Here is a 26,095-nt window from a genome sequence, read left to right as displayed (position 1 = left end):
AGTTTGGCATCCACTCTCAGTGCAAGTCGATTGACGCCGGCTCACCAACATGTCAGCAGGGAGACTAAGATACGTGATAGCCGTTTATCAGTGTTACAGCCTACAAGTTGCGTTTACTGCTGACGGTACTATGTTGTCTAGTCTTGTCAACTGTGTTAGGTGCTTTCCTGTGACATATGGCGGGAGATCCGCTCAATAGACTAAATTGAAAACCAAGGCTATAAAGCCACCAGCATCTCGCTAACGAAAGATCAGTTTGGGAGTCACTCTCAGTGCGCCTCGATTGACGCCGCCTCACCAACATGTCAGCAGGGATTCCAGGACTGGCGAAAGCCGTGCTTTTTTGTGAAATATCGGGGGTGGTTTCCTCACGCCACTCCACTTGAGTTTGTATCCTGAGCCAGCTGGTGGGAGATCCGGTTAATAGACTAAATTGAAAAGCAATGCTATAAAGCCACCAGCGTCTCACTAATGAAAGATCAGTTTGGCAGTCACTCTCAGTGCGCCTCGGTTGACACTACCTCACCAACATCTCAGCAGGGATTCCAGTATTCGCGAAAGCCGGTTTTCAGAATTACAGCCTAGAAGTTGCGTTTGCTGCTGTCTGTACTATGTTGACCAGTCCTGTCAACTGTGAGCGGTGCTTTGCTGTGACATATCGGGGGTGGTTTCTTCACGCCACTCCACTTGAGTTTGTATCCCGAGCCAGCTTGTGGGGTATCTGCTCAATAGACTAAATTGAAAAGCAAGGCTATAAACCCTCCAGCGTCTCGCTAATTAAAGATCAGTTTGGCACTCCCTTTCAGTACGCCTCGATTGACGTCGCCTCACCAAAATGTCAGCTGTGAAACCAGGTTTCGCGATAGCCGGTTATCAGGGGTACAGCCTGCAAGTTCCGTTCACAGCTGTCGGCACTATGATGTCTAGATTTGTCAACTGTGGGAGGTGCTTTCCTGTGACATGTTTGGGGTGGTTTCTACACACCACTCCACTTGCGTTTGCATCCCAAGCCAGCTGGTGTGAGATCAGCTCAGTAGACTAAATCGAAAACCAAGGCTATAAAGCCACCAGCGTCTCGCTGATGATAGATCAGTTTGGCAGTCATTCTCAGTACGCCTCGATTGACGCCGCCTCACCAACATGTCAGCAGGGATTCCAGTATTCGCGAAAGCCGGTTTTCAGAATTACAGCCTAGAAGTTGCGTTCGCTGCTGTCTGTACTATGTTGACCAGTCCTGTCAACTGTGAGCGGTGCTTTGCTGTGACATATCGGGGGTGGTTTCTTCACGCCACTCCACTTGAGTTTGTATCCCGAGCCAGCTTGTGGGGTATCTGCTCAATAGACTAAATTGAAAAGCAAGGCTATGAAGCTTCTAGCGTCTCGCTAATGAAAGATCAGTTTGGCACTCCTTCTCAGTACGCCTCGATTGACGTTGCCTCACCAAAATGTCAGCAGGGATACCAGGATTCGCGATAGCCAGTAATCAGGGGTACAGCCACAATTTATGTTCGCTGTTCTCATTACTTTGTAGTCTAGTCCTGTCAACTGTGGCAGGTGCTTTCCTGGGACATATCAGGGGTGGTTTCTTTACATCACTCCACTTGGGTATGCATCCCAAGCCAGCTGAAGGAGATCAACTCAGTAGACTAAATTGAAACGCAAGGCTATAAAGACACCAGCGTCTCGCTAATGAAAGATCACTTTGGCACTTACTCTCAGTGTGCCTCGATTGACGCCGCCTCACCAGCATGTTAGCAGAGTAACCAGGATTTGCGATAGCTGGTTATCAGGGTACAGCCTATAACTTGTATTCACTGCTGTCGGTACTATGCTGTCTAGTGTTGTCAAACGTGGGAGATGCTTTCCTGTGACATATCAGGGGTGGCTTCTTTACACCACTCCACTTTAGTATGTATCCCGAGCCAGCTGGTGCGAGATCCACTCAATAGACTAAGTTGAAAAGCAAGGCTATAAAGCCACCACCGTCTCGCTAATGAAAGATCAGTTTGGCAGTCACTCTCAGTTCGCCTCGATTGACGCCGATTCGCCAACATGTCAGCAGGGATACCAGAATTCGCGATAGCCAATTAACAGGGGTACAGCCTACAAGTTTCGTTCACTGCTGTCGGTACTATGTTGTCTAGTCTTGTCAACTGTGAGAGGTGCTTCCCTGTGACATATCGGGGGTGGTTTCTTCACGCCACTTAATTGAATATGTATCCCGAGCCAGTTGGTGGGCGATCCACTCAATAGACGAAATTGAAAAGCAAGGCTATAAAGCCACCACCGTCTCGCTAATGAAAGATCAGTTTGGCGGGTCACTCTCAGTTCGCCTCGATTGACGCCGATTCACCAACATGTCAGCAGGGATACCAGAATTCGCAGTAGCCAGTTAACAGGGGTACATCCTAAAAGTTTCGTTCACTGCTGTCGGTACTATGTTGTCTAGTCTTGTCAACTGTGAGAGGTGCTTCCCTGTGACATAAGGGGGGGGTGGTTTCTTCATGCCACTTAATTGAATATGTATCCCGAGCCAGTAGGTGGGCGATCGACGCAATAGACGAAATTGAAAAGCAAGGCTATAAAGCCACCACCGTCTCACTAATGAAAGATCAGTTTGTCAGTCACTCTCAGTTCGCCTCGATTGACGCCGATTCACCAACATGTCAGCAGGGATACCAGAATTCGCAGTAGCCAGTTAACAGGGGTACATCCTAAAAGTTTCGTTCACTGCTGTCGGTACTATGTTGTCTAGTCTTGTCAACTGTGAGAGGTGCTTCCCTGTGACATATCGGGGGTGGTTTCTTCACGCCACTTAATTGAATATGTATCCCGAGCCAGTAGGTGGGCGATCCACTCAATAGACGAAATTGAAAAGCAAGGCTATAAAGCCACCACCGTCTCGCTAATGAAAGATCAGTTTGGCAGTCACTCTCAGTTCGCCTCGATTGACGCCGATTCACCAACATGTCAGCAGGGATACCAGAATTCGCGGTAGCCAGTTAACAGGGGTACATCCTAAAAGTTTCGTTCACTGCTGTCGGTACTATGTTGTCTAGTCTTGTCAACTGTGAGAGGTGCTTCCCTGTGACATATCGGGGGTGGTTTCTTCACGCCACTTAATTGAATATGTATCCCGGGCCAGTAGGTGGGAGATCCACTCAATAGACGAAATTGAAAAGCAAGGCTATAAAGCCACCACCGTCTCGCTAATGAAAGATCAGTTTGGCAGTCACTCTCAGTTCGCCTCGATTGACGCCGATTCACCAACATGTCAGCAGGGATATCAGAATTCGCGGTAGCCAGTTAACAGGGGTACATCCTAAAAGTTTCGTTCACTGCTGTCGGCACTATGTTGTCTAGTCTTGTCAACTGTGAGAGGTGCTTCCCTGTGACATATCGGGGGTGGTTTCTTCACGCCACTTAATTGAATATGTATCCTGAGCCAGTAGGTGGGCGATCCATTCAATAGACGAAATTGAAAAGCAAGGCTATAAAGCCACCACCGTCTCGCTAATGAAAGATCAGTTTGGCAGTCACTCTCAGTTCGCCTTGATTGACGCCGATTCACCAACATGTCAGCAGGGATACCAGAATTCGCGGTAGCCAGTTAACAGGGGTACATCCTAAAAGTTTCGTTGACTGCTGTCGGTACTATTTTGTCTAGTTTTGTCAACTGTGAGAGGTGCTTCCCTGTGACATATCGGGGGTGGTTTCTTCACGCCACTTAATTGAATATGTATCCCGAGCCAGTAGGTGGGCGATCCACTCAATAGACGAAATTGAAAAGCAAGGCTATAAAGCCACCACCGTCTCGCTAATGAAAGATCAGTTTGGCAGTCACTCTCAGTTCGCCTCGATTGACGCCGATTCACCAACATGTCAGCAGGGATACCAGAATTCGCGGTAGCCAGTTAACAGGGGTACATCCTAAAAGTTTCGTTCACTGCTGTCGGTACTATGTTGTCTAGTCTTGTCAACTGTGAGAGGTGCTTCCCTGTGACATAAGGGGGGGGTGGTTTCTTCATGCCACTTAATTGAATATGTATCCCGAGCCAGTAGGTGGGCGATCGACGCAATAGACGAAATTGAAAAGCAAGGCTATAAAGCCACCACCGTCTCGCTAATGAAAGATTAGTTTGTCAGTCACTCTCAGTTCGCCTCGATTGACGCCGATTCACCAACATGTCAGCAGGGATACCAGAATTCGCGATAGCCAATTAACAGGGGTACAGCCTACGAGTTTCGTTCACTGCTGTCGGTAATATGTTGTCTAGTCTTGTCAACTGTGGGTGGTGATTTCCTGAGACATATCGGCGGTGGTTTCTTCACGGTATTCCACTTGAGTTAGTATCCCGAGCCAGCTGGTGGGAGATGCGCTCGATAGACTAATTTGAAATATAAAGCTACCAGCGACTCGCTAATGAAAGATCTGCTTGGCCACTCCACCTGAGTTTGTATCCCAAGCCAGCTGGCGGGAGACTAAATTGAAAAGCAAGGCTATAAAGCCATGAGTGTCTCGCTAATGAAAGATCAGTTTCGTAGTCTCTCTCAGTGCGCCTCGATTGAAGCTGCCCCACCAAAATGTCAGCAGGGATACCAGGATTCGCGATAACCGGTTATCATTGGTACAGCCTACAAGTTGCGTTCACTGCTGACTGTACTATGTTGTCTAGTCTTGTCAACTGTGGGAGGTGCTTTCCTGTGACATATCGGGGGTGGTTTCTTCACGCCACTCCACTTGAGTTTCTATCCCAAAGCCATCTGGTGGGAGATCCGCTGAATAGACTAAGTTGAAAAGCAAGGCTATAAAGCTACCACCGTCTCGTTAATGAAAGATCAGCTTGGCCACTCCATCTGAGTTTCTATCCCGAGACAGCTGGCGGGAGATCCGCTCAATAGACTAAATTGAAAAGCAAAGCTATAAAGCTACCAGCGTCTCGGTAATGAAAGTTCAGTTTGGCATTCACTCTCAGTTCGACTCGATTGACGCCGCCTCACCAACATGTCAGCTGCTTTTCCACGAAGTGAGGCTGTCTCGTCTTTACTTTCGTTTTATCATACTATATTCTCTCAACTCTGGTTAAATTACAACGTAGTGTGCTCCCTGCCGCCGTTGGATAAGCAGCTGCAGTAGCAAGTCGTATACTCCTAGCGCACTCATTTGTTACATAGTTTAATTTTTGATTTCATTGCGTGATTTTGGTACTTGCATTGTTTAATTCATAAATTTCGGGCGTATTATAGTATTTGAGAGTTGTAGCATCGCGTTTTAGTACCTGAATAGTGTAAATTCGCGTAGTCGTTTGTCTTCTGTTTTTGTTTTGAACGGCCAGTGTCGGTTGGTCACAGTCAGTGTGCTCCCTGCCGCCGTTGGATAAGCAGCTGCAGCAGCAAGTCGTATACTCCTAGCTCACTCATTTGTTACATTGTTTAATTCTTAATTTCTTTGCGTGTTTTTGGTACTTGCATTGTTTGATTCATAAATTTCGGGCGTATTATAGTATTTGAGAGTTGTAGCATCGCGTTTTAGTACCTGAATAGTGTAAATTCGCGTAGTCTCCTTCCGCCGCCGAGCAGTGTCAGCAGTGCGCAAGTAGCAGCATTACTGCATTTACTAGGCAATCTTGTATTTTAATAACCGTTTAAATTTTGTCGATTTGTTTGCGCTCTCTGTAGATTAGTTCAGACGTTCTTTGCAAAACAGTTTTTAGCATGGATAGGGACTGCAACTGCTGTGTTCGGATGCAGGCTGAGTTGGCATCCCTTCGCTCCCAGCTTCAGGCAGTGTTGGCTTCGGTCACACAGCTTGAGGCTGTTGCCAATGGGCATCACTGTGAGGGTCCGGATGGGGGTTTGTCGGGGATGGCCAGCTCGTCCCACGCATCCCCCGATCGGACGACTGTGTTTGCCCGGGATACTGCCCGCATTGAGGCTGATCCCTCACCTGTGGTAGAGTGGGAGGTCGTCTCTAGGTGTGTCAGGGGGCGAAAGACATTCCGGAGGGCTGAACGGAAGGCCTCTCCAGTTTGTCTGACGAACCGGTTTCAGGCTCTGTCTCAGGCTGATACTGATCTTCGGCCTGACATGGCTGCTTGTCCTGTTCCAGAGGTTGCCCCTCAGTCTGCAAGATCCGGGCGGTCGCAGAGGGTGGGCTTACTGGTAGTTGGGAGCTCCAACGTCAGGCGCGTAATGGGGCCGTTTAGGGAAATGGCAGCAAGAGAGGGGAAGAAAACCAATGTGCACTCCGTGTGCATACCGGGGGAAGTCATTCCAGATGTGGAAAGGGTCCTTCCGGATGCCATGAAGGGTACAGGGTGCACCCATCTGCAGGTGGTCGCTCATGTCGGCACCAATGATGTGTGTCGCTATGGATCGGAGGAAATCCTCTCTGGCTTCCGGCGGCTATCTGATTTGGTGAAGACTGCCAGTCTCGCTAGCGGGATGAAAGCAGAGCAGACCATCTGCAGCATCGTCGACAGGACTGACTGCGGACCTTTGGTACAGAGCCGAGTGAAGGGTCTGAATCAGAGGCTGAGACGGTTCTGCGACCGTGTGGGCTGCAGATTCCTCGACTTGCGCCATAGGGTGGTGGGGTTTCGGGTTCCGCTGGATAGGTCAGGAGTCCACTACACGCAACAAGCGGCTACACGGGTAGCAGGGGTTGTGTGGCGTGGGCTGGGCGGTTTTTTAGGTTAGATGGCCTTGGGAAAGTACAGAAAGGGCAACAGCCTCAACGGGTGGGGGGCAAAGTCAGGACATGCGGGGACCAAGCAGCAATCGGTATTGTAATTGTCAACTGTCGAAGCTGCGTTGGTAAAGTACCAGAACTTCAAGCGCTGATAGAAAGCACCGAAGCTGAAATCGTTATAGGTACAGAAAGCTGGCTGAAGCCAGAGATAAATTCTGCCGAAATTTTTACAAAGGTACAGACAGTGTTTAGAAAGGATAGATTGCATGCAACCGGTGGTGGAGTCATCGTCGCTGTTAGTAGTAGTTTATCCTGTAGTGAAGTAGAAGTGGATAGTTCCTGTGAATTATTATGGGTGGAGGTTACACTCAACAACCGAGTTAGGTTAATAATTGGCTCCTTTTACCGACCTCCCGACTCAGCAGCATTAGTGGCAGAACAACTGAGAGAAAATTTGGAATACATTTCACATAAATTTTCTCAGCATGTTATAGTCTTAGGTGGAGATTTCAATTTACCAGATACAGACTGGGACACTCAGATGTTTAGGACGGGTGGTAGGGACAGAGCATCGAGTGACATTATACTGAGTGCACTATCCGAAAATTACCTCGAGCAATTAAACAGAGAACCGACTCGTGGAGATAACATCTTGGACCTACTGATAACAAACAGACCCAAACTTTTCGACTCTTTAAGTGCAGAACAGGGAATCAGTGATCATAAGGCCGTTGCAGCATCCCTGAATATGGAAGTTAATAGGAATATAAAAAAAGGGAGGAAGGTTTATCTGTTTAGCAAGAGTAATAGAAGGGAGATTTCAGACTACCTAACAGATCAAAACGAAAATTTCTGTTCCGACACTGACAATGTTGAGTGTTTATGGAAAAAGTTCAAGGCAATCGTAAAATGCGTTTTAGACAGGTACGTGCCGAGTAAAACTGTGAGGGACGGGAAAAACCCACCGTGGTTCAACAACAAAGTTAGGAAACTACTGCGAAAGCAAAGAGAGCTTCACTCCAAGTTTAACCCTATGATGCATGGTGCCGAAAACACACATGAATGCATATGCAGGGCCTCCAAGGCCCTGCTCTAATTTTAAATTTTCCTCTTTTCATATAATCATTCTTTGGAGTTAAATTTATTTCTGTCAAATTTATTGTCATATTGAAAGATTCCTAAGATACAGTAACAGGATCTGGTGGGTCTGATTAACATTTTATTAATTTAAAAAAAACTCTAAGAGTGAATTTTTATTATTTACATCCATTTACATACAACATATACAAATAATTTTGTTAATTCACTTATAAGTTGCAATGTTTTATAACATTTATTACAACCAATTTCTTTAATTAAAACGTACTCATCATTCACAATATTACGTATATAGGCAACATTTTGACTGAAAGTTATTATTCATTGTTCATATAAAATTGCACTTTTTTTTCGTTTTCAACACGTGACAAACAAGAAGCACTACGAACGCCACTATGTTCCTTACAAATGTTGGTTTTACACTTAATGCATGTCATAGCACTTTTCCTGTGTTTATTATATGGACAATAATTGCATCTTCTTCTTTTTCCTGAAACAGGTAGTTGGTTCGGCAATATGACATCTTTTTGAACACCACATCTTTGCATGACATCAACTATTTTCTTTGGAAGATTAGGGGTCTGAATACGAACTTCCATTAGTGGTCTGACCATTTCCTCTGCTAAATCTCTTAGGAACAAACGCCTTTTATCACTTCTTCCACTATGGGATGTCAGACGTTGGGTGGGAAATAAAATTTCACTGTTCATTGCTGCGACGTCCATCATATTCATCCATAATGCAAATGGCCATCTTCTGGTTTATCTGTTGCAAGTTTAATAACGAATTTTCTGGTCCATTTGATCAACTCCATCCTTTGTAGACTTTATTATATCTGGTTTCTTTTTTGCATGAGTTTCATCAATGTTTCTGTCATGATGCATTGTGCTAATGAGAACTACAGTCTTTTTCTTTTTGGGAACATAACTCACCATTGTAAAGTCGCCTCTAAATGCAAACAAAGAGGAATGATTCGCTCTTGAGGTAGATGGTTTCATATCATTAGGAATTTCTGGTTTATTTTGTTTGATTGTTCCCACCACTATAATTTGCTTCTGAAGCATCTCTTCTGCCAGCTGCAAACTAGTAAGAAGTTGTCAACAATAATATTTTTTGATGATACTTCAATGCTTTTAGCAAGATCTTTCACCACATTCAATCCAAGATTTTTCTGAATAGGTTCATGGGGCTTCCTTCCCGTGTAAACAATTCCGTCTAAAGCATATGCAGATGTAGCATCACATGACCAAAATGTTTTTATGGCATACTTGGCTGGTTTAGGGGGTATATACTGGGTAAAGCTGCATCTTCCACGGAATGGGACTAGCTGTTCATCAACTGTGAACGAATCATTGGGAATCATTCTACTTCTACACTTGTCAAGAAATAGTTCCCATTCATAGCGAACAGCTGCAAGTTTGTCATCTGCAGATCGAGCTTCACGGGTATGCCTGTCATCAAATATAATCATTCTCCTTATATCCTCGAATCTATTTACTGACATAGTGGCCTTATATGTAGGATTTGCCTTTTCATCCAAGAATAATTCTCTAATAGGGACATCCCACCTCTTCTCAACACCAGGAAGCAGTAAAAGACCAAGAAAACCCTCCATTTCTGAAAGCGAAACGTTTTTCCACATTTTACCACGTAAAGCAGCCACTCTTCTGCCTTAATACTTGTGCAGTTGATGATTTCCTCTAGTATTTCCTTGGAGATGAAATAGCCCCAGGCATCCTTAGGTTTACAGGTTTTCAAACCACAGGCTGGACCACGTGCCTTCCTCACGATATTATGGACAGGCGCACGAAAAGTTGCAGGAGGATCTAATTTCCAAATCGTTCCATTCCGACTAATGTATGTGTGGTCTTCTATACCTTTTTGTGGTGGTTCTTCATTTTCAGACTCTGATGAAGTAATATTATCGGAAGGACTGTCATATGCCTCAATATTCACATCTGCAGGTTCATTGGCTGATTATTTACTACTTGCATCTACAAAAATATTTCCTTCCTCGCAAAAATCATCTTCTTCAAACCACTGAGCCACAACACATTCAAAATTAGCTGCATTTGCACGTACTGACTCTCTTGCTTCGTGTGTCGAAGCCATAGCAAAGGGCGTGTCTCCCGAACAGCAGCTTGTGCAGCACTAAACGAGTCATACTCGTAACAATATGGGCCTTGCAGCAACAAACAAACTACAGTAACAATGAAGCTGACAAAAGCAGCACAGGATAACAATACTATGCAATAATAAAACATTTGATAGCAAAAAGATCAATAATACACCGACATTGCCAATATGTGAAATTAGTGAATATTATTTTTTAGTTTACTATTACTACTACAGCTACTGCTGCTGTTGGCACTCCTGTTGCTGGAAATACCACTACAGTTCTTGTTGAATTAATAACTGCACCCAAACAAATGTTGAAGACAATATAGGCAAAGAACATTTATAAACGTGCAAGGGCTACTGAAGCCCTACTTAAGCATTCACGGTGTATGGGTAAACGTATTGAATTATACAAAAAACTTAAAAAGGTATCTCGCTCAGACTTGATAAGAGGAATGTCACAGTGTTAGTGAAAGAGTACTGGAAAGCAGTTTGAAATCAAACGAAAAGTTACAGAATTTTGTTAAAAATGAAGACATACAAGGGCCTCGGAGGCCCTGTATATGCATCCTATGGTTAAACACAGCCAAAACCTCTCAGACAAACAGAAGCTAAACGATGTCAAAGTTAGCGTAAGGAGGGCTATGCGTGAAGCGTTCAGTGAATTCGAAAGTAAAATTCTATGTACCGACTTGACAGAAAATCCTAGGAAGTTCTGGTCTTACGTTAAATCAGTAAGTGGCTCGAAACAGCATATCCAGACACTCCGGGATGATGATGGCATTGAAACAGAGGATGACACGCGTAAAGCTGAAATACTAAACACCTTTTTCCAAAGCTCTTTCACAGAGGAAGAACGCACTGCAGTTCCTTCTCTAAATCCTCGCACATCGAAATAAGTGTCCAAGTAACAGAAAAGCAACTGGAATCACTCAACAGAGGAAAGTCCACTGGACCTGACGGGATACCAATTCGATTCTACACAGAGTACGCGAAAGAACTTGCTCCCTTCTAACAGAGCCATGGACCGCAAGTCTCTAGAGGAACGGAAGGTTCCAAATGATTGGAAAAGAGCACAGGTAGTCCCAGTCTTCAAGAAGGGTCGTCTAGCAGATGCGTAAAACTATAGACCTATATCTCTGACGTCGATCTGTTGTAGAGTTTTAGAACATGTTTTTTGCTCACTATCATGTTGTTTTTGGAAACCCAAAATCTACTCTGTAGGAATTAACATGGATTCCTGAAACAGCGATCGTGTGAGACCCAACTCGCTTTATTTGTTCATGAGACCCAGAAAATATTAGATACAGGCTCACAGGTAGATGCTATTTTCCTTGACTTCGGAAGGCGTTCGATGCAGTTCCGCACTGTCGCCTGATAGACAAAGTAAGAGCCTACGGAATATCAGACCAGCTGTGTGGCTGGATTGAAGAGTTTTTAGCAAACAGAACACAGCATGTTGTTATCAATGGAGAGACGTCTACAGACGTTAAAGTAACCTCTGGCGTGCCACAGGGGAGTGTTATGGGACCATTGCTTTTCACAATATATATAAATGACCTAGTAGATAGTGTCGGAAGATCCATGCGGCTTTTCACGGGTGATGCTGTAGTATACAGAGAAGTTGCAGCATTAGAAAATTGTAGCGAAATGCAGGAAGATCTGCAGCGGATAGGCACTTGGTGCAGGGAGTGGCAACTGACCCTTAACATAGACAAATGTAATGTATTGCGAATATATAGAAAGAAGGATCCTTTATTGTATGATTATATGATAGCGGAACAAACACTGGTAGCAGTTACTTCTGTAAAATATCTGGGAGTATGCACACGGAACGATTTGAAGTGGAATGATCATATAAAATTAGTTGTTGGTAAGGCGGGTACCAGGTTGGTATTCATTGGGAGAGTCCTTAGAAAATGTAGTCCATCAACAAAGGAGGTGGCTTACAAAACACTCGTTCGACCTATACTTGAGTATTGCTCATCAGTGTGGGATCCGTACCAGATCGGGCTGACGGAGGAGATAGAGAAGATACAAAGAAGAGCGGCGCGTTTCGTCACAGGGTTATCTGGTAACCGTGATAGCGTTACGGAGGTGTTTAGCAAACTCAAGTGGCAGACTCTGCAAGAGAGGCGCTCTGCATCGCGGTGTAGCTTGCTCGCCAGGTTTCGAGAGGGTGCGTTTCTGGATGAGGTATCGAATATATTGCTTCCCCCTATTTATACCTCCCGAGGAGATCGTTATTGTTATTGGTCATCAGTCTACTGACTGGTTTGATGCGGCCCGCCACGAATTCCTTTCCTGTGCTAACCTCTTCATCTCAGAGTAGCACTTGCAACCTACGTCCTCAATTATTTGCTTGACGTATTCCAATCTCTGTCTTCCTCTACAGTTTTTGCCCTCTACAGCTCCCTCTAGTACCATGGAAGTCATTCCCTCATGTCTTAGCAGATGTCTATCATCCTGTCCCTTCTCCTTATCAGTGTTTTCCACATATTCCTTTCCTCTCCGATTCTGCGTAGAATCTCCTCATTCCTTACCTTATCAGTCCACCTAATTTTCAACATTCATCTGTAGCACCACATCTCAAATGCTTCGATTCTCTTCTGTTCCGGTTTTCCCACAGTCCATGTTTCACTACCATACAATGCTGTACTCCAGACGTACATCCTCAGAAATTTCTTCCTCAAATTAAGGCCGGTATTTGATATTAGTAGACTTCTCTTGGCCAGAAATGCCTTTTTTGCCATAGCGAGTTTGTTTTTGATGTCCTCCTTGCTCCGTCTGTCATTGGTTATTTTACTGCCTAGGTAGCAGAATTCCTTAACTTCATTGACTTCGTGACCATCAATCCTGATGTTAAGTTTCTCGCTGTTCTCATTTCTACTACTTCTCATTACCAAATCAGGAATACAGAAATACAAGTCGCTGAGGAATGAAATAAATAGGAAGTGCAGGGAAGCTAAGACGAAATGGCTGCAGGAAAAATGTGAAGACATCGAAAAAGATATGATTGTCGGAAGGACAGACTCAGCATACAGGAAAGTCAAAACAACCTTTGGTGACATTAAAAGCAACGGTGGTAACATTAAGAGTGCAATGGGAATTCCATTGTTAAATGCAGAGGAGAGAGCAGATAGGTGGATAGAATACATTGAAAGCCTCTATCATGGTGAAGCTTTGTCTGATGTGATAGAAGAAGAAACAGGAGTCTTTATAAGAGATAGGAGGACTTACAGTCAAATAAGGTAGAAGGGATATATAACATTCCATCAGAATTTCTAAATTCATACTGTGTACTCATTAGACTGTTCATTTCGTTCAGCAGATCATTTAATTCTTCTTCACTTTCACTCAGGATATCAATGTCGTCAGCGAATCGTATCATTGATATCCTTTCACCTTGTATTTTAATTCCACTCCTGAACCTTTCTTTTATTTCCATCATTGCTTCCTCGATGTACAGATTGAAGAGTAGGGGCGAAAGGCTACAGCCTTGTCTTACACCCTTATTAATACGAGCACTTCGTTCTTGATCGTCCATTCTTATTATTCCCTCTTGGTTGTTGTACATATTGTATATGACCCGTCTCTCCCTATAGCTTACCCCTACTTTTTTCAGAATCTCGAACAGCTTGCACCATTTTATATTCTCGATCGCTTTTTCCAGGTCGACAAATCCTATGAACGTGTCTTGATTTTTCTTTAGCCTTGCTTCCATTATTAGCCGTAACATCAGAACTGCCTCTCTCGTCCCTTTACTTTTCCTAAAGCCAAACTGATCATCACCTAGTGCATTCTCAATTTTCTTTTCCATTCTTCCGTATATTATTCCTGTAAGCAGCTTCGATGCATGAACTGTTAAGCTGATGGTGCGATAATTCTCGCACTTGTCAGCTCTTGCCGTCTTCGGAATTGTGTGGATGATGCTTTTCCGAAAGTCAGATGGTATGTCGCCAGACTCATATATTCTACACACCAACGTGAATAGTCGTTTTGTTGCCACTTCCCCCAATGAATTTAGAAATTCCGATGGAATGTTATCTATCCCTTCTACCTTATTTGACCGTAAGTCCTCCTATCTCTTATAAATCGACTCCAGTTTCTTCTTCTATCACATCAGACAAAGCTTCACCATGATAGAGGCTTTCAATGTATTCTTTCCACCTATATGCTCTCTCCTCTGCATTTAACAGTGAAATTCCCGTTGCACTCTTAATGTTACCACCGTTGCTTTTAATGTCACCAAAGGTTGTTTTGACTTTCCTGTATGCTGAGTCTGTCCTTCCGACAATCATATCTTTTTCGATGTCTTCACATTTTTCCTGCAGCCATTTCGTCTTAGCTTCCCTGCACTTCCTATTTATTTCATTCCTCAGCGACTTGTATTTCTGTATTCCTGATTTTCCCGGAACATGTTTGTACTTCCTCCTTTCATCAATCAACTGAAGTATTTCTTCTGTTACCCATGGTTTCTTCGCTTCTACCTTCTTTGTACCTATGTTTTCCTTCCCAACATCTGTGATGGCCCTTTTTAGAGATGTCCATTCCTCTTCAACTGTACTGCCTACTGCGCTATCCCTTATTGCTGTATTTATAGCGTTAGAGAACTTCAAACGTATCTCGTCATTCCTTAGTACTTCCGTATCCCACTTCCTTGCGTATTGTTTCTTCCTGACTAATGTCTTGAACTTCAGCCTTCTCTTCATCACTACTATATTGTGATCTGAGTCTATATCTGCTCCTGGGTACGCCTTACAATCCAGTATCTGATTTCGGAATCTCTGTCTGACCATGATGTAATCTAATTGAAATCTTCCCGTATCTCCCGGCCTTTTCCAAGTATTCCTCCTCCTCGTGTGATTCTTGAACAGGGTATTCGCTATTACTAGCTGAAACTTGTTACAGAACTCAATTAGTCTTTCTCCTCTTTCATTCCTTGTCCCAACCCCATATTGCCCCGTAACCTTTTCTTCTACTCCTTCCCCTACAACTGCATTCCAGTCGCCCATGACTATTAGATTTTCGTCTCCCTTGACATACTGCATTACCCTTTCAATATCCTCATACACTTTCTCTATCTGTTCATCTTCAGCTTGCCACGTCGGCATATATACCTGAACTATCGTTGTCGGTGTTGGCCTGCTGTCTATTCCGATTAGAACAAGCCGGTCACTGAACTGTTCACAGTAACACACCCTCTGCCCTACCTTCCTATTCATAGCGAATCCTACACCTGTTATACCATTTTCTGCTGCTGTTGATATTACCCGATACTCATCTGACCAGAAATCCTTGTCTTCCTTCCACTTCACTTCACTGACCCCTACTATATCCAGATTGAGCCTTTGCATTTTCCTTTTCAGATTTTCTAGTTTCCCTACCACATTCAAGCTTCTGTCATTCCACGCCCCGACTCGTAGAACGTTATCTTTTCGTTGATTCTTCAATCTTTTTCTCATGGTAACCTCCCCCTTGGCAGTCCCCTCCCGGAGATCCGAATGGGGGACTATTCCGGAATCTTTTGCCAATGTAGAGATCATCATGACACTTCTTCAATTACAGGCCACATGTCCTGTGGATACACGTTACGTGTCTTTAATGCAGTGGTTTCCATTGCCTTCTGCATCCTCATGTCGTTGATCATTGCTGGTTCTTCCGCCTTTAGGGGCAATTTCTCTCCCCTAGGACAAGAGAGTGCCCTGAACCTCTATCCGCTCCTCCGCCTTCTTTCACAAGACCGTTGGCAGAATGAGGCTGACTTCTTATGCCGGAAGTCTTCGGCCGCCAATGCTGATTATTTATCAAAATTTAGGCAGTGGCGGGGATCGAACCCGGGACCGAAGACATTTTGATTATGAATCAAAGACGCTACCCCTAGATCACGAATGTAAAATTAGAGAGATTTGAGCGCGCACGGAGGCTTTCCGACAGTCGTTCTTCCCGCGAACCATACGCGACTGGAACACAAAAAGCGAGGTAATGACAGTGGCACGTAGGGTGCCCTTCGCCACACACCGTTGGGTGGCTTGCGGAGTATAAACGTAGATGTAGATGTAGAATCACATAAAACAGATAGTGGAAAAGGTGACACCAGACTAAGATTCATCGAAAGAATCTTAAGGAAATGTAAGTCATCCACGAAAGAAGTGGCTTATAAGGTGCTTGTTCGCCCGATTCTTGAGTATATTTCATCTGTTTCCGATCCTTATTAGGTAGGACTGATAAAGGAAATAAATAAGTTCCAACGAACGGCCTCGCGTTTCGTCACAGCGTTACGGAGATGCTAAAGGAACTCCACGGGTAGACTTTACAAGAGAGGCGTTGTGCATCACGTAGAAATTTACTATTGAAATTTCGGGGCAGCACTTTTCAGGAGGACTCGGACAACATATTACTTCGCCCCACATACATCCCAAGTATTGACCACGATGAAAAAATGCGAGAAATTGGAGCCAATACAGAGGCTTAACTGACAATCATTCATCCCACGCACTGGATCAGGGTTGGAGGATCATATAGTGGTACCAAAAGTACCCTCCACCACGAACCATTATGAGACTTGGGAGTATGATGTACATGTAGATATACACTGTTGTCTTGGTGATTGAGATGATGTACGGTGTTATGTGCGGACAAACTTCGAGTGTAGCCATTTGGAAAACAACTCCCTGAAAAAGTCCGCGAGTGCCGAACAATGGTTTGTTTATGTTTAGGGCACACAGGGCGTACGTGTTGTGGGACAGAGCAAAAATAATCGTGTTGTACGTCTACGTCAGAATGGTATTCTGGGCAAACAGAAAAAAAGTTTTAAAGTTTTTTCTGCCTAGCATCCAAGGCAAGCTAATACAGAATATTTAGACTGGAACGCCAACAGGAATGAACAGCTGATATTGCATGTAGCAAGAGAACACAGTAGAATTAATTATCACACAGTAGTCGAGCTGGAGGGCCAAGGAGCCAATGAACGACAGTGACCTCAGTGAGAAAGGAGTATGTTGTCATTCTGTTGACCACATACAGTGAAATAACAATGTGTAAGTCAAGACAAGAGTGGCTTTCAGCACACAGACGCAACTGAAATAACTAAAATGAAGAGCAGAGTTGGGACACCGTAGTTTGGTGTTGAGTGCTGACGGGCCGAGAAAACTAGGTCACATTTGATCATTCTTGCCACACGATAGACCAACCAGTATAAATACTCTGACTTCCGAAGCCCAGTTCTTGATTTGCAGCTACCTAATCCCTAGTTGCGACTGTGACGCTCCATCTGCAGCCTGCCTAGCTTACTGCGATCTACTCTGTGTTTCAGCAGCCAGCCCTACATGGAAACTTGGCTGCCATAGTCTGCTGCCGCCTCGTCTTTGCCTTTGCTGATGAGAAGATTTTGGTGGCTTCTACCACCAGACTAGCTGCTGCCCTCCAGACCTGCCTTTACGAGTGTTGCTAGCCATTTACTCGCTCAGAGGATAACTGTTGACGACTGTGGCCACCTTATGTAGAGCTACTGGACGCCTGCGATGTTAACAAGAGTGCCTTGGGAACTCACCGGCCGTGCTGCTGCCAAGCAGGGAGTGCGGGCTCTGCCAGGAGTGTGACCCGTCAACAATCTCCTGTGACGTAGCTATCAGCTACATAGGCAGCCCCATCACTGTGATGAGACGTCCAGGCGTCAGCGGATGCCGGCTCACCTGGCTACTGGCAGTCGAGAATGAAGACAACTATGTAACCATGAATAATAAATGTGTGTTCTGCTAATAAGGCCTTACTAGCACGTTGAGGTATTCAACAGATCCTTGCTGCCACACTCCACTCCGTGTCATTCTGGCAATCGTAAGACCATAGCTCAATCACTTTATAACTGTGTCAGTACATGCCGTGGATGTGATTAAACAAATTAGATGGAATGTTTTTAGCCACGAGCGTGATCAGTTGTTTCTTAATGAGTTTAAGGATTGATTCTGCTTTGAAGTCTTGTCGTTGAACCATTGGTTCACTATTGTGCAATGTGGGTTTGTTTTGTTATTGCTTTATATGAATGCATTCTCATAATTACATTTAATGAATAGTCATGTGTAATGATTTAGCATGTACGTTTTGTATAAGAAGTTATTCAGCAGAATAGTGTTGTTGGTAATTAGTGTTTCAGTCGTGAGGTGCCGATAGTAATAGTAGTGGGCCGTGCATGTAGTTTTATCTTTTTCTGTTTTTAAGGGAACAGTTCGCCTAGCGCTGATTAGCTACAGCTCTCGTCTCACGAGTGGTGGCACATGGAAAAGCTCTGCAAGGGATCTGAGTAGGTACGCAGTTCACAGTCAGACTTGGTCGGCAAGGGTTTGGTGTTTTGGTGAAACATCGGGTGATAAGCAGCTTGTGATTGATGACCATAGATGTTAAGTCCCATAGTGCTCAGAGCCATTTGATAAGCAGCTTGTACCTCGGAGCCGTGGCGATTACTCATCGCGTCCGTACGGTTGATACTTACTTCGCGGGCCGAGCCATGCGTATTGGGAAGTTGCAGTTTTACTCTACCTGTGCAGTGACGGGCTGTGTTCCGAAGCTGCTTGTTTCTCCTGCCTTGGCTGTTGAACGTGGCTGTAGCGTGATACAGGAACGACGATGAGCAACATTTTCTGGGCCCTAAATTTTGGTCAGAATTTGTGAGACAACACAGCCTCTGTGCAGTAACGTAGAGTAACGTTTGTTATTTTGACATTAAAGTAACTGGGTTCGTTCTACTGGCCTTGTTTGGCCGATGCTGTTGAGCAGATCAGCATAGTGACGACATGAATCTGTCTGAAACAGATAATGATTTATCTTGTAACTGGATTTTCTCTTTTGATGCTAGTCAATTGTCAGGATGAGCATTACTGCAAAGGGCACTTGATTCTAAAGCATTATGACAGGGTGAAGAAACACTAAATAAACTACTTTTTCTCTCTTAACAGCATGTGGGCAGGGTGGGTTCTTCCTTGGTTCGGGTATGGGGTAGAATGAAACGGCATTTTTACATAAGATAACTTTTATTGAAAGTTTTGTACAACGGTTTCCTTACTGGTTTGTTCTGGCTGGGAGAGCGGCAGCTGTGTCGTTTGCGAATCCTCTGCTGCGTCTGATTACGCGTGGCGGTGTGAATCTCGCCTCGCCGTTTCGCCCAGTTGACTGGAGACGCGCCTCGTGAGGTGGCCCGTTTAATCATTGAGAACGAACTTGTGAATCGGATGGTGATAACTTGGATGTGGCGTCCCAGTGTTTCTCTCTCTATGCGGCCGCTTGTGTCAGTGTTGTGCGTCGGCCAGCGGAGCGGCGCAGCGGGGGAAGGCCAGTGTCCCGTACTCGAACAACGGACTCCAGCTTGCCAGTCTTCGGCTGTCAGATATTCATCCCAGCTTACAGGTGATTGCTGATGTGAGGCCGTCTCCTTCTCGTCCTCAAGAGTCACCTGGGTACATAAAAATCAAATACCTTCTAGCTTCTGTCTTCTGGTGGCGAGGCTGCTGCTTGCTATTCCATTACAGCGGCGGACTTGGTGCTTCTGTGTCCGATGTAGTCTCTTCCTGCATGACGGTCTTCAGCACCGAAACTGACTGTAAACTACTGCTACTCTCCTTTCTTCGGGCCCACTGCGTCTCGCGTATTTATTCACTTCAGTTCGCTGGAGGTGAACGACTTCACGGTCATTGCCTCTTCTGTCACGTCGAAAAGCTTCTCGAAGAATCTTCTCAACTTCGGTCATTGGCTCTTGGAATGCAGGCGAGGGCCTTTGATCACATGTGACGATTGAGAAACACGTGAGCCGGTCATGCGATGCCCTGACGGCTGAATCGACAGCTTCCGCTTATGTGAGGAGGGCGATGGCTTCTCCTGAACATGCTGACTTCATGGTCACTGGCCTTTCTGTCACTGCTGCTCTGCCCGCTGTTTGCCAGTGTGTAATTCTTCTAAACTAAACTAAGTTTTTCATTTATTTTCTAATTTCTACTTCACTTCACATTGATTTCACTAATTTATTTACCTATCTTAAGTACCACTCAACAATCTGTAAGAGGGTATCAGTTTCAGGAAGCGTATGTGTTTCCTAAATTAGTTTTAGTGCCTGTTGTCTCGTGTATTTAAGTGCCTTTTTTATATTTATTTTCTTATCTGATACGAGTGGGGTACATGGACTCATTTGTATGCCCTCATGTTTCTGGTATCCATGTTACGACTGTCATCCAGCTGTTGTGTAAATATCATTTGTACTCTGTGTGTATATCCTAACATTTGTCGAGCAACTGTATGGGAGGTCGCCAGAAAGCGAGCTGTTACTGTGTCTGCGTAATTTGCCTGCTTGAGGCTGTTCGTTCTTCTGGGATTTCGTTGCTCATAAAAGAGCTTGGTAAATTACTCAATATGCTCCACAAACAAATACATTATTTTAAATTTACTGTTTTCCGTCTTTACGCATATTACTGAAATATGTTGCTTCTCAGCCGTGTATGTAAAGTTTTAAAATTTTAATACTAAAGTCCCTATCTCGTGGTTCATATTATTTGGTGTAAAAGTCTGCTTCAGTGTCGCTACAGAGATACAATATATTTTATATTTATTTTCTTGTGTAAGTGATATAATTTCCTCTTATAGGAGTAGATATAATCAGCTGTCTATGAAATAAGAAAAAAAGGGCTTACATATGTACGTAAAACATAAAATCCTAGAATTGGAATGTCAGAGTTTCGGAGAAGTGCGTGGAATGAGAGGATTATCTCTGTAAATTAATACTCGTCTTTTGTTTAATATCCTTCATCTGTCACTTTCTTCTTCACCTCTCCTCCTCCTGACCTTGTATTGGCCGGAATGGGGGTGGGGGTTAAGACGTAGATGTTAATGTAAATGTGTCTGAACAATAATAACAAAAAACTGATTTCACACCTTGGATAATACTTTTTTATTTCGTTCCACTAATTCCCTTTTTATGTTAGCAGGTGAGGCTTATATTATATGAGCGGAAATAACTGGCTTGGGTGAATTTTGTTTGGCCGCCGCTCCGGCCGCCTCATTGAGACGGCTACAGGCTGTAGTAATTACTCAGAACCTGCTTGTTATTTAATTTGGGAGGTCCATTTGCCAGTTCGCGCAAAACTGGCGCACCTGAGATATTCAAAATTTGTTATGGTCGCGAAAATATGAAAACAAGCCATTTATTGCACTCACAATTAATATTTCGTGCAAGGTTGGAATTTTCAATTACTCGTCAATTTAACACTCTTGTTTTGATGAGTTAAATCGTGGGCATTAATTCAAATTTCTGCTTTTCTTCATTAAGCAAACTGATGAGATTACAGTTCCTTCTGCTTGCTGCTTGCTATGTATGTAATCCTTTTTAATTTTTGGTATTTACTGACCCTACAGTCTGTTCTCACAGACATAATCGTATTATTTACTGTGTCACAGATTTGTTGAAGTGTATTCTGAATTTGTTTCAGTAAATTTTCATAAATTTCTGGATGTATCTCAAAACATATGGATTTGTTTTAATACTTGGCCTCTGAGGTGAACAAATATCATTTGGCTTGTCATTTTAAAAAAACTCGCCTTCTAGGCTAAATCAATAAATAATTTTAATTCAAATATTATTTTATTTTCGCTCAGCATGTCACTATGCCACATCGTAGCTCCCTACCAGTTCAGCTTCAGCAAGGCGTAGTTGGAGGCTGTAGTACTGATTCTAACTCTTCATGGCACTGTAAGTTTCGCAGTTGTCATTTATAGACATTTAGATGTATGTTGTTGCCTTGTAGCCGTTGTATGGCCACATTTAATATGTTCTATGTTTGACTTAGTTATTTTGTTGTCGAAAAGATATTTTGTGCTTGATTAGTTTAGCTATATTTAAGGTATTTGGGATATAGATGCCGGCCGCTGTGGCAGAGCGGTTCTAGGCGCTTCAGTCCGGAACCGCGCTGCTGTTACGGTCGCAGGTTCGAATCCTGTATCGGGCATGGATGTGTGTGGTGTTCTTAGGTTAGTTAGGTTTAAGTATTCTAAGTCTAGGTGACTGATGACCTCAGATGTTAAGTCCCATGGTGCTTAGAGCCATTTGAACCATTTTTGGTTAATTCAAGTTGTAATGATAAATAAAGTACACTGTCGCAAAAAATTAGTACACTTGGAAAGATGACGTCGATTTCCACCACATGGCGACATACGCCACCTGCGGTATAGTAAATATATTGATCATGGTTTCAGCGTCATCCGCCAACAAATAGTGCTGTGGTATAGCTACTAGAACATCAGCCATGTCTACCCTTTAACAGTGGATGCTGACAATCAGAAGGCTCATTGTGGTGCAAACGTGTGAAGCAAGCAGGCAACCATGCCACGGAGACGAATTCGTTCTTCAAACGGCCAACTGAGCGAATTTAAATGGGATCGAATGGTGACCTGGGTAGCAGGATGGTCCTTTCGAACAAGTGCCACCCAAGTTGTACGTTTTGCTTCAGTTGTGCAAAGATGCCGCTATCAGTGGTCACGTGAACATTCTCACACCCATGGACGAATTTCTGGACGTCCACGCCTCACAGACGCCCTTCAGGATTGTGGTATTGTAAGGGCAGCAGTGGTAGATCGTACAGCTACAATAGTAAACATAAGAGGGCTTGAGGGCGGAGATGTATCGACACGAACTGTTGCGAACCGGTTGTCAGCAGGAGTATGGTCGTCTTCCACTCACACCAGAGCATCGACTTGCACAGCTCGACTGGTGCGTCAGAAGACGACTTGGAACGACGCGCCGTGGTCTTCAGGGATGAAAGTAGATTCTAACTGTACGCCATGGTGAGCGCTGTCTCTTAGACTCCATCCATCCAAGAAACACTGGCCCCATCCCAGGCCTTAAGGTGTGGGGTGTGATAAGCTGCAACTCTGGTTCACCTTCGTTGTTTCTGGATGGGACGTTAACCAGCTCTCGGTACGTGCAGACTGTTGCTGGACCCCTTCTTTCCCCATTCTTGCAACAGGAAGGTGGTGTGTTTGTTCTAAAAGGATAATACTCGCTCCATCCGAGAGGATCTTGAGGATCAAATTTGCGAAGATCGTTAGTAATTCTTTTTGCTACCATTACCGGTTTTGGCAGATGTGCGCTGTCCCTGGATTTTGTAAAAAGCATGTACATCTAATAATATGATGATAGCAGCGTAGCTCTGTCGAAACTGGTAATAGTAATAAAAAGAATTACTAGCTATTCTGAAAGGTTTGATTCTTGTACAATAAGTCTTTCTTGCAGTGGAAACCTATAAGAGGGTGTAATAATTTTATCCGGCAGTGGAATTGTTAAATTGACTCCAGCAACCGCACAGCATCGTGGTCTGAGCCCCATTTCACCCGAACACCACGATACAAGTTTAGGATAATTCAAAAGCCACGATCGCTTCAATCGTTTATTAGATGACAGGTTTCAGCACTCTGAAGGTGCCAAGCGTGTCTTCGTTACGTTCTTATTTTATTTATTTTTATATTTTACAGACATATTTGTGTATGAAGCTAGAACGCTTGTGGTTTTGGTATCATAGTAGTATAGTTTGTTATTATTTCCCACTCGGTGAGGCCCATGGACGACACGAGTGCCGTGCCGATGGGAGCGTACGTGGACTCACTGTGCATCTTGGTCCGAATGTCATTTTCCCCCCTGTTCTTGCGCCCGTCGGTTTGCTTCTGACCTGGCATTCCTTAATTCCATGTGCCTATGCAGGTTTTCGTAGTAGATTCGTACCTTGCTCATATCGAATGTATAGATGTAGAAAGACTTTATAGCAAGTGATTTTTTTCTTTTTTAGCGCTTACAATACCTAAGACCATAGTGCCTAGAGAGGTAAAGCCCAGCATACTGGTTTTAATCGCTCGTCACATTGTACCTAAGTCGTGTTATGAACAGCTTTCTGTGTTCATATTCCTGACGTCCTTGTATGAATAAAGGTAAATTATAATATGTAGTTTTGTAAGGCGCTAATGGATAATGTCTGTGCCTCAGACACTTTTACTTTGTAATGGACGTACTTTATAGCGATTGTAGTATTTACGGGAAATGTATGCGCAAATGTGGGCTTTGCATGGGTATGTTAAAAGCAGTTATAGTAAAGTCGTGTTTTAGTAGTAATGAGTGGTTATACCGTGGGACAGTGTATGTGCTGCTTGGACAGCGCTATCTGGTGGCCGGTTGTGAACCGCCAGAATCGCAGCAGGTAAGCCTGCGCGGAATAGGGCAGTGATGATGCCGACCGGTGTTAGGCGAGCAGTGGTAGTTTCATCTGGTGACTTCAGTCTTATATTTTGTGGAAAGAACGACCATAAAGGCAGTTTTTTATTATTGTATTTGTAGTGTTGACAGATTGCCAACACTACGCACATTATTTAAGGGAGGCGGCCATTAAGCAAGCAGGCGGACTTGATGGTCTGAAACAAGATACTTATGAATGCTATAAAGAAAAGTACGGTGCTTTTGGAATACTTAACTTTAATCCATCCTTGTTGTGTACATCATTCTTGTTGAGACATGCTTTAGACGATAATTATCAATTGCTATGTTAGGCTAATGGCGCCTTGCTAGGTCGTAGCCATGGACTTAGCTGAAGGCTATTTTAACCATCTGCTCGGCTAATGAGCGATGCTTCGTCAGTGTAGTCGCTAGCAATGTCGTCCGTCCAACTGGGGCGAGTGCTATTCCGTATCTCGAGACCTGCCTTGTGGTGGCGCTCGGTCTGCGATCACACAGTGGCGACACGCGGGTCCGACATGTACTAATGGACCGTGGCCGATTTAAAGCTACCACCTAGCAAGTGTGGTGTCTGGCGGTGACACCACAGTATTGGTTGTGACAATGATTTTATCAGATGGTCTGCCTCATATGCCATGATGTCCATAAGGTTTTATAAATGCTAATCCACGTTTCAGGTATGTCGGTCTGTAATAATTGTAATGTGTATAGTTAACTCATGTAAGCCCTCCCTAAAACATGTTATACCTTCACCGATCTGATGATGGCACCTTCAGAGTGCTGAAACCGGTCATCTAATAAACGATTGAAGCGATCGTGGCTTTTCAATTATTTTAAAAACAGAGTGATCATCCCACGACACACCATGCGTTCACTGCAAAACAAGTTTAGGAAACTGATGCACAAGCAAGCACTGACCTTCAAATCCTGTATGAAGTAACTCGAAGAGGACCAGACCGTGACATCTTCTTGTTAAGACAGGCAGAGGAAGGATAAACAGATACAACAGGCGGACGGAGGGAAAGAGAGGAAGAGAAAGAGAGACAGAGAAAGAATAGAGTAAATGGAGAGGGAGATAGGCCGGAAGGCAGAAAGATGAGAAGGAAGGATATAAAAAAGGGTGGAGCGTAACGGCGTGGAAGATAGGAAGCATGTAGCACGGCGTGGGAGTGTCGGGCAGAATTTCCTATCTGTGCGATCTGGAGCGGTCGGCGTGTTCGCCCGAGGCCCTCCACGGCTGGGTTCTCTCTGCGGCCGTTAGGCGGCGGAGCAGTGTAGAGGTGCCTCCGACCGTCCTCTCTGGAAGAGCCCGGCAGGCTGGCCTTTTAATTTTAGGCGGCGGCGGCCGCGTTCCATTAGTGGCAGGGGGCTAACAAGGCGCGCCACTCGCCGCGTTTATTAAGTAATTTGCGAGCTCCGGGCCCGCATGCCGCGGTAATAGTTTTAGCGTCTGAAACGGTGTTTGCATAATGATTCCGGGCGGCGGAGCTGGCCGCGAGCGCAGCGGACGCACCCGCCGTATCGCCGAGATCCGTCCGCTTCGAGGGTGCCTCGGCGCGCAGCGCAAATCTGACCAAAACAAAGCTACCGCGCAGCGGACTACGCTGCTCAGGGCATAGTTTGGGGCCGCGCTGGGGAGCCGCGCGGTCTCGGCGCCAAGCCACGGTTCGCTGGTTGTATACATGGTTCAAATGGCTCTGAGCACTATGGGACTTAACATCTGAGGTCATCAGTCCCCTAGAATTTAGAACTACTGAAACCTAACTAACCTAAGGACATCACACACATCCATACTTCTAGATAAGCTCAAGTACTGTGGTATGAATGGGACAGTGCTCAAATGGTTTAAGTCATACCTAACTGGAAGAGTGCAGAAGGTTGAAGTAAGCAGTTCACATAATACGCAAAAAATCTGGTGATTTCTCAAACTGGGG

This window comes from Schistocerca serialis, chromosome 5, assembly GCF_023864345.2.
Source record: "Schistocerca serialis cubense isolate TAMUIC-IGC-003099 chromosome 5, iqSchSeri2.2, whole genome shotgun sequence".
NCBI classification, from domain to species: domain Eukaryota; kingdom Metazoa; phylum Arthropoda; class Insecta; order Orthoptera; family Acrididae; genus Schistocerca; species Schistocerca serialis.
This window is presented reverse-complemented; position numbering follows the sequence as displayed.